This window comes from Gossypium arboreum, chromosome 4 (assembly GCF_025698485.1).
Source record: "Gossypium arboreum isolate Shixiya-1 chromosome 4, ASM2569848v2, whole genome shotgun sequence".
NCBI classification, from domain to species: Eukaryota; Viridiplantae; Streptophyta; class Magnoliopsida; order Malvales; family Malvaceae; genus Gossypium; species Gossypium arboreum.
This window is the reverse complement of record NC_069073.1, coordinates 26,091,368-26,099,518: the sequence shown is the minus strand read 5'-3', so window position 1 is coordinate 26,099,518 and position 8,151 is coordinate 26,091,368. Positions and strand designations below refer to the sequence as shown.

The 8,151-nt window shown below is 35.4% G+C and overlaps 1 non-coding gene across 1 annotated transcript; it reads right to left on the bottom strand.

Moving 5' to 3' along the window:
- Positions 1 to 7,565: 7,565 nt before the first annotated feature.
- LOC128292132 (small nucleolar RNA R71) lies at positions 7,566 to 7,672 on the bottom strand. Its single transcript, XR_008282117.1, has one exon. It is a non-coding gene; the product is annotated as a small nucleolar RNA R71 (small nucleolar RNA).
- Between the last annotated feature and the right edge of the window lie 479 nt (positions 7,673 to 8,151).

Below are 8,151 nucleotides of genomic sequence, written 5' to 3'. Positions count from 1 at the left end.
ATGTCATATAAACATAAATAAATCAACTCAAACACGTTTATTTGTATATTGACCTACCTTGTACAGAAATGAACGGAAACGAGCAACAATTCAGTGACTTTCGTTTTCCCCCGATCTAATTTCATTTTCTTTGGTTCTTGATCTATCACCAAATCATTCAATTCAAACTAGAAACACATATTTAGGGCATTTTACAACTTAGCCCTCACATTCACATTTTGACACTTTAGTCCTTAATTCAAAAAATCACAAAAGACACAAAATCACAAAATACACAAAATTTCTATATGCCCATGTGCTAAATTCTTATAAAATTCATACAAGTCCACATATATCTTTATTTCACATTTTAGTCCTTCAATTTCTCATTTTTACAATTTAGCCCAAATTACTCAAATTTATCAAAAATTCAAAGACAAAACATGTTAACCCAATACATTTCATTTACTATCATCAAACTTCATAAAACTCATAATTTCATCGATGGCATAACTCAAAATCATCAACAAAATTAGAAATTGAAACATGGGCTTGATAGAACACTAAGCAACAATCACAAAAACATAGAATTTATCAAAAACCGAGTTAAAACAGACCTTTAATCAAGCTAAATGTTGGTCGAATGCTTCAAACACATAAACCCTAGCTTTTGCTTCTTCAATTTCGGCAAACAAGATGATAAATGCACAATTTCATGTTTTTTTATAATTAATATTAACATAAATATACAATTTACCATTTTAACCTTATTAATATCATTAAAATTCCACCAACTAATGCCCATTAATGTCATTTAATGAATTCAATGGTCCATTAACAACAAAAGGACCTCAGATTCACAAAGACACATCGAATAGACACTTTAATAGAACCTTTACATTTTACACGATTAGGTCCTTTTATCAAATTAAACACACATACGATTAAATTTTCATACGAATTTTTCGCACATACTAATTCACATATTATAAACATAGAAATATTATTAAAATATTTTTTGACTCGAAGTTGTGGTCCTAAAACCACTATTCTGACTAGAGTCTAAACCGAACTGTTACAACTCTTTCCTTTAAGGATTTTCGTCCCTGAAAATCTTACCGTTGAACAAATTCGGATATTGCTGTCTCATAGCATTTTCAGGCTCCCACGTAGCCTTTTCAACACAGTGTCAATGCCACATCACTTTTAGTAACAAAATTTTCTTATTTCTCAATTCTTTAATCTCACGAGCTAAAATACGGATCGGTTCTTCTTTATAAGTCATATCAGACTAAATCTCAATCTCAAATGGAGAAATCATATGTGATGGATTGGATCTATATTGTTGAAGCATTGATACGTGAAATATATTATGAATCTTCTCTAGTTCTGGTGGCAACAACAATTTATAAGCAACTGGCCTGATACGTTCAGTAATCTCATCCGGCCCGATGAACCTCGGACTCAATTTGCCTTTTCTGCCAAATTGTATTACTTTCTTCCATGGAGATACTGTCAGAAACACTTTGTCACCAATCTCAAATTTAATGTCTTTCCGTTTCAAATTTGTATATGATTTCTGACAATCGGAAGCTGCTTTCAGATTATCTCGTATCACTTTTACTTTCTGTTTAGTCTCTTTTATGAAATTGGCCCCATGTATCTTATTCTCATTGAGCTCAGACCAGCATAAAGGTGTACGAGATTTTCTACCATATAAGGCTTCGTACGGTGCCATTTTAATGCTCGATTGGAAAATGTTATTATAAGCAAATTCAATGAAAGAAAAATATTGTTCTCATGTACCTTCAAACTCAAGAATGCAACATCTCAACATATCTTCAAGAATCTGAATAATCAGCTTGGATTGACCACCCGTTTAAGGGTGAAAAGCAGTACTGAAGTGCAATTTTGTACCCAAAGCATCTTGCAAATTCTTCCAAAATCGTGATGTGAATCTCGGATCTCTGTCTGACAAAATAGATAATGGTACACCGTGCAATCTCACAATATCAGAAATGTATAACTCAGCGAACTTATCAAGTCAGTAGGATCGTACCGGAATAAAATGAGCTAATTTTGTCAATCAGATCTCAACCATGACCCAGATAGCATATTTCTTTCTCAGAGATAGGGGCAAACCCGAAACAAAATTTATTGTCACTCTATCCCATTTCTATTCCAGAATCATAATCGGTTATAACAAACTAGATGGCACTTGATGTTTAGCTTTAACTTGCAGATAGATCAAACATTTAGAAACAAAGTCAGAGATATCTCTTTTCATTCCAGACAACCAATAATATTATTTCAAATCATTTTACGTTTTCGTACTACTTGGATGAATAAATACACGACTATTGTAAGCATTGTTCAAAATCATCTAAATTAACTCTGGTTTTCTCGGAATAGAAATTCAATATTGAAATCTCAAACAATCATTATTATCAACTCGAAATTTAAAATCAGAATTCAAATCACACTGAGCTTGTTTTTCTATTATCTCATTATCAACCTTTTAAGCATCAATAATCTATTGTAAAAAACAATGGTCTCACTTTCAATTCGGCTAATATCGAACCATCATCGGACAGAACCAAATGTGCATTCATCGCACACAATGCAAATAGTGATTTTTGACTCAAAGCATCAGCAACAACATTTGCTTTTCTCAGATGATAGTCAATAACAAGTTCGTAGTCTTTTAAGAGTTCTAGCCAACTTCTCTGTCGCAGATTCAAATCTTTCTGAGTCATTAGATATTTCGAACTCTTATGATCAGAATATACATGACATTTCTCACCAAACAGATAGTGACACCAAATCTTTAAAGCAAATATGATTACAGCTAACTCAAGTTCGTACGTCGAATAGTTCTTTTCATGTAGTTTTAACTGTCTTAAAGCATAGGCATGACTGTGCCTTCCTGCATCAAAACACAGGCCAAACCTTTCAATGAAGCATCACTGTAAATTACAAATTCTCTACCCGATTCTAGTTGTACTAACACCGGAGCTTTAGTCAATAGGGCTTTCAACTGGTCAAACTTTTCTGACATTTTTCAGACCAATCAAATTTCACATCTTTTTGAAGTAGTTTTTTCAATGGAGTCACGATCATCAAAAAGCCTTTCACAAACTGTCGGTAATAACCGACAAGTCCTGGAAAATTGTGAACTTCAGACACATTTCTCGAAGGCTTCCAATCTAGAATAGCTTAAATCTTGTTTGGATCAACTCGGATACCTGATGCTGACACAATATGGCCTAGAAAACTGAATTCTCATAATCAGAATTCACATTTGCTAAACTTTACATACAGTTGCTTATCTCGCAAAGTTTGTAGCACTTTTCTCAAATGCTCGGCATTTTCGAATTCATCACACAAATAAATCAATATGTCATCAATGAATACGACAACAAATCGATTTAAATACGTTTTGAAAATCTTGTTCATGAAATCCCTAAAGACAACAGGTGCATTAGTTAATTCGAAAGACATAACTAAGAACTCATAGTGGCCACACGTCATTTTGAATGCAGTTTTGTAACACCCCAAACCTAGCTTGGACGTTATGGTTGAATCTTGCGATGTCACATTGGGTGTTTTTCGTAAAGTGAATATCGTTGAAAAACCCGTTCTATATTTAACCTCTTTGTGTTCTTAATGATGATTTTAGGATGTCTCGTTCTTTTTAAAATATAAGTAGTTTGTCAAGAAGATAATCATATTAAATCATCATTAATTTCCAAAACATAATTTCTTGTGGAAGCTCTTAAAATAGGTTGCGTATTCCTGGTATTTTTGAAAAACTTTTATCCTTTTGAAAACCCACGTCTTTTCTTACTGCTAGCAGTTATAAATCAAAGCAATTAAAAATCCCAAAATAAAATCCAAAGAGGCCTTATTACAATAAAACACCCTAAAAATTAAAGAATCAGAAAATACTATTTAAAATTTAATAGATCATGTGGCCTCCTCTAAGTCTTTCGTTACACCGATCCGTCTATGTCTAAGGATTACCTGTACAGTTAAACAAGAGGGTGAGTTTATGAAAACTCATTGTGTAACCCTATATAAGAAAATAGTGTGTAAACAAGCACAGTCTGGGCCTAAGCCCTTTTTAGTAATAGTGAGAATATTAGTTTGGGCTTTAGCCCATCTCAATACAGAAATAGTCATGTGTTTCGGCCTTCTCCCATTACAGTAACAATAATCAGTGCAGTAACAGTTTAAATAGTATATAAGTCCTACCCATCCAGCCTGTACACTCCATGAAACACCCCAAATCCAGCCTAGACGTTATGGCCGAATCTATGATGTCACATTGGAGTGTGATTTAAGAAGTGTAGTTCTATTAGAAAAGCCCATTTGTGTTAAAACCTTGTTTGTGATCTTTATGAGAAACTAATTTATTATATTCTTTTGTTAAGTTATAGGCTTTTCTAGAAAAACATGTTTCATACTAAATTGTCATTACACTTTACAACATTATTTGTTGCGGAAGCTTTTAAAACAAGTTACGTGGTGTGGCAGTCGAAAATCATTCACCTTTTGAAAACCTAAGTCCTATTGCTAACAGATTTAAGTCAATTTAAATAAATCCCTAAATAAAAAAGGGCCTTATTATATAAATTTTACCCAAATAAAACTACCTTTACTAAAAATAAAAAACGAAAAACATAAACACTGGTGTGGCCATCTCCATGTCCCTCGCAGCACTAACCCGCCTAAGGATTACCTGCACAGACAAGTAGAAGAGTGAGTTACGAGAACTCAGTGTGTAATCCCTATGTATCAACCAGAAAATCATGCAGTGCAAAATGGTCTGGGCCTAAACCCGTATTAGTGGCAATATCATTATAGACCTTAGCCCATTACACTAACAATATAAGTGTGGGCCTTAGCCCAATTCAGTACAGTATCAGAGATGCATACAGAAATCCTACACATCCATCCTCTACACTCCACTCCATCCAATCCTACAATCCATGTGGGGATAAAATCGACCCATCCATCCTTACACTTTAGAATATAGCACCGGTTGCGGCACTAAACAATATACGCAGTAGAGATGCCAATACAGTACACTTCCTCCAAATATCAAACCCACCCCTATGCAACATGTCATGTCTTAATATATACGTGAATCCAAAATGTCATGCTCGAATATAGTGAAATATAGCATAGGGGTATATCAACCATTTTACCTTTAGGGAATAAAAGTCATTTCATCAATATGGGGTCTAAATGTACTTATCGACCCATCAATAGGCCCACAGTCATCTTAAGCATCCCATGCGACTTTAACAGTCGAACAGTGGATATAGACCCAAGCCCATAATACAGCCCATGTGGGCCCTCACGCCTGTGTTGACCATTAAGCTCGATAATGACCTTGGCCATGTGATCTACACAGCCTAGCCCACAAAACTTTAGACATCCGTGTGGTTTACTCGTGTGGGGCCCACAAGACCATCGGGCCCACACGACCCATCTTGGCCCAACATGCCCCAAAACAACCTAAGGCCACGTGATAAACCATAAATTATACATATTTTTACCCCATGTTTAATGCATTTTATGGATGATTTCTCATTAGAATTGGTGAATTTGATGCTCCTAATGCTTTAATTTCCTGCTTTATACCTAGGAGAACATTGGAGAGCGAAAAGAACAAGAAACGAGCCAAAAACGGAGAAAATGGGCCAAAGTACGAAATCAACATGGGTTGGACCTCTTTACACAGGCAGACTACACGGCTGTGTCAATTTGGTAGGCTCGAACACGGCCTGAAGTAATCGAACACGGGCGTGTGCCATGGGCGTGTCCCTGGCGAGCCCAAGTTGAGTCCAATTCGGAAAAGGCTAATTTTGAGGGCTTTTAGGCATTCCAAGGCCTATCAATACACCCTAGAGAAGGAAGAAAATGAGGCAGTGAAGGGGGAGTAAGGAATTACTCCAAGGAAGCCAATTGATGCATCTCAGAAGCCGGATTCATCATCAAGACTGAATATCTCTCCTCAATTTCCCATCAGAAGTTTTGGGTTTTCTTCATGTTTTGTATTCTTTAATCTTCTAATATGTTTTCTTATTTAGTTATGAACTAAAACCCCTAAATACCTAAGGGGAATGAAACCTAAGACGAATCTTGTTATTATTTTCTGAAACGCATGATAAATATTTAACTTGTTCTTAATTATGTGTCCTTAATTATTGTTTTGATATCCCAGTATACTGATTCAAGACATGCTCTTATTTAGAGGAGGAATAGACCCTGTCTAAGAGTACACTTATCATAATTAAGCAGAGTTGATTGCGCGCCTAGACATAGGGTGACAAGATTTTGCCAAATTAGGGTGAAACCTAATAAGGGGATCCATAGATCGAGTTAATGCAACCCTAGAGTGTTAATTAGAGAAAATTCTCGGTTATTCAATCTAGGGATTAGACGTTATTAGTCTTGAATAGGGATAATAACATAACTTAGGGATCTCTACGGAACAAGTTGAATGAATAAATCGTCCGATTCGTAGCCAGAATAACAAGTAAATTCTAGGTGGATTTTTCCTTGGGTATTGTCTTAAGTCAATCGATTTTTTTCCAAAAGCAATTCCCCAATTATTTTCTCTATGCGTTATTAGTTTAGATAATTAGTCAATTAAAACAAAACCTCTTTATTCTTAGGCTAGATAATAAAAAGACAGTCATTACTAGTACTTTTAGTTCCTTTGGGTTCGACAATCCGGTCTTGCTAAAACTATACTACTGTTCAATAGCTACACTTGCCTACATCGTGATAATAGTTAGTTCGAGAATGAGTAACTATAAATATTTAAAACCTACCATGAAACCTCGCGATCAAGTTTTTTGCGCCGTTGCCGGGGAACTAAGATATTAGGAGCGTTCAATTTTTATTACTTTAGCCATTTATTTTTCTTGCAATTTAATTTAATTTTATTATTATTATTTATTAACCTACTCTTTCTTTCTCTTGGCAGGTTTTTATAGTTTATGACTAGAAGAAACCCGTCGGGACCATTACTTTTTGACGAAGAAATCTATCGTACAGTTCATAGAAACCAAAGAGAAATAAGGTGCAGCTTAAGATACACAGAGAACGAGAAAGAAGATAATACTCAACCCCCAACCAAAGAGATGGCTGAAAACCAAGGCAATTAGCTACCTCCTGCAATTGCAGTTACTCAGAATCCTACTCCATACACTATGTATGATTATGCTAAACCTTCTTTAATAGGAACTGAATCCAGCATAGTTAGACCTGTTATAGCTGCAAATACTTTTGAATTAAAACTTAACACTATTCAAATGATACAGCAATTTGTTCAGTTTGATGGTTTGCAGGATCAAGATCCTAACGCTCATTTAGCCAACTTCTTAGAACTATGCGATACATTTAAAATTAATGGCGTTTCTAATGATGCCATACGTCTTCGGTTGTTTCCCTTTTCATTAAAGAACAAAGCTAAACAGTGGTTGAACTCGTTACAACGAGGATCAATTACTACTTGGGAACAAATGACCGAAAAATTTTTACTAAAATATTTTTCGCCTGCTAAAACGGCTAAATTACGTAATGATATCTCTTCTTTTGTGTAGATGGATTTAGAAACCCTCTACGATGCATGGGAGAGATACAAGGACTTACTGAGAAGGTACCCTCACCATGGTTTACCCTTTGGCTCCAAGTTCAAACATTCCACAATGGTCTGAATCCTTTGACTCAGCAAATGGTTGACACAGCTGCTAGCGGAACCATTAATAATAAAACACCTGAAGATTCCTATGAGTTTATTGAGGAGATGTCACTGAATAACTATCAGTGGCAAGTTATAAGGACAAAGCCAACAAAAACAGCCGGTGTTTATAACATTGATTCAGTCACCATGCTGTCAAATCAGGTAGAACTCTTGAATAAAAATATTGATGGTTTTCTTAGTTCTTCTCAGGTTCACCCAGTAATGCAGTGCGAAGCAAGTAACGGTGCAGCAAGCCATTCAAAGTACCAACCTTATGGCTATAACATGGATAACGAGAAACTAAGCTACATGGGTAATAATCCTCGACCTCAAAACAATCCATTTAGTAACACTTGCAATGCAGGTTGGAGGAACCATCCCAATTTCTTGTGGGGAGACCAAGGAAATCAAAG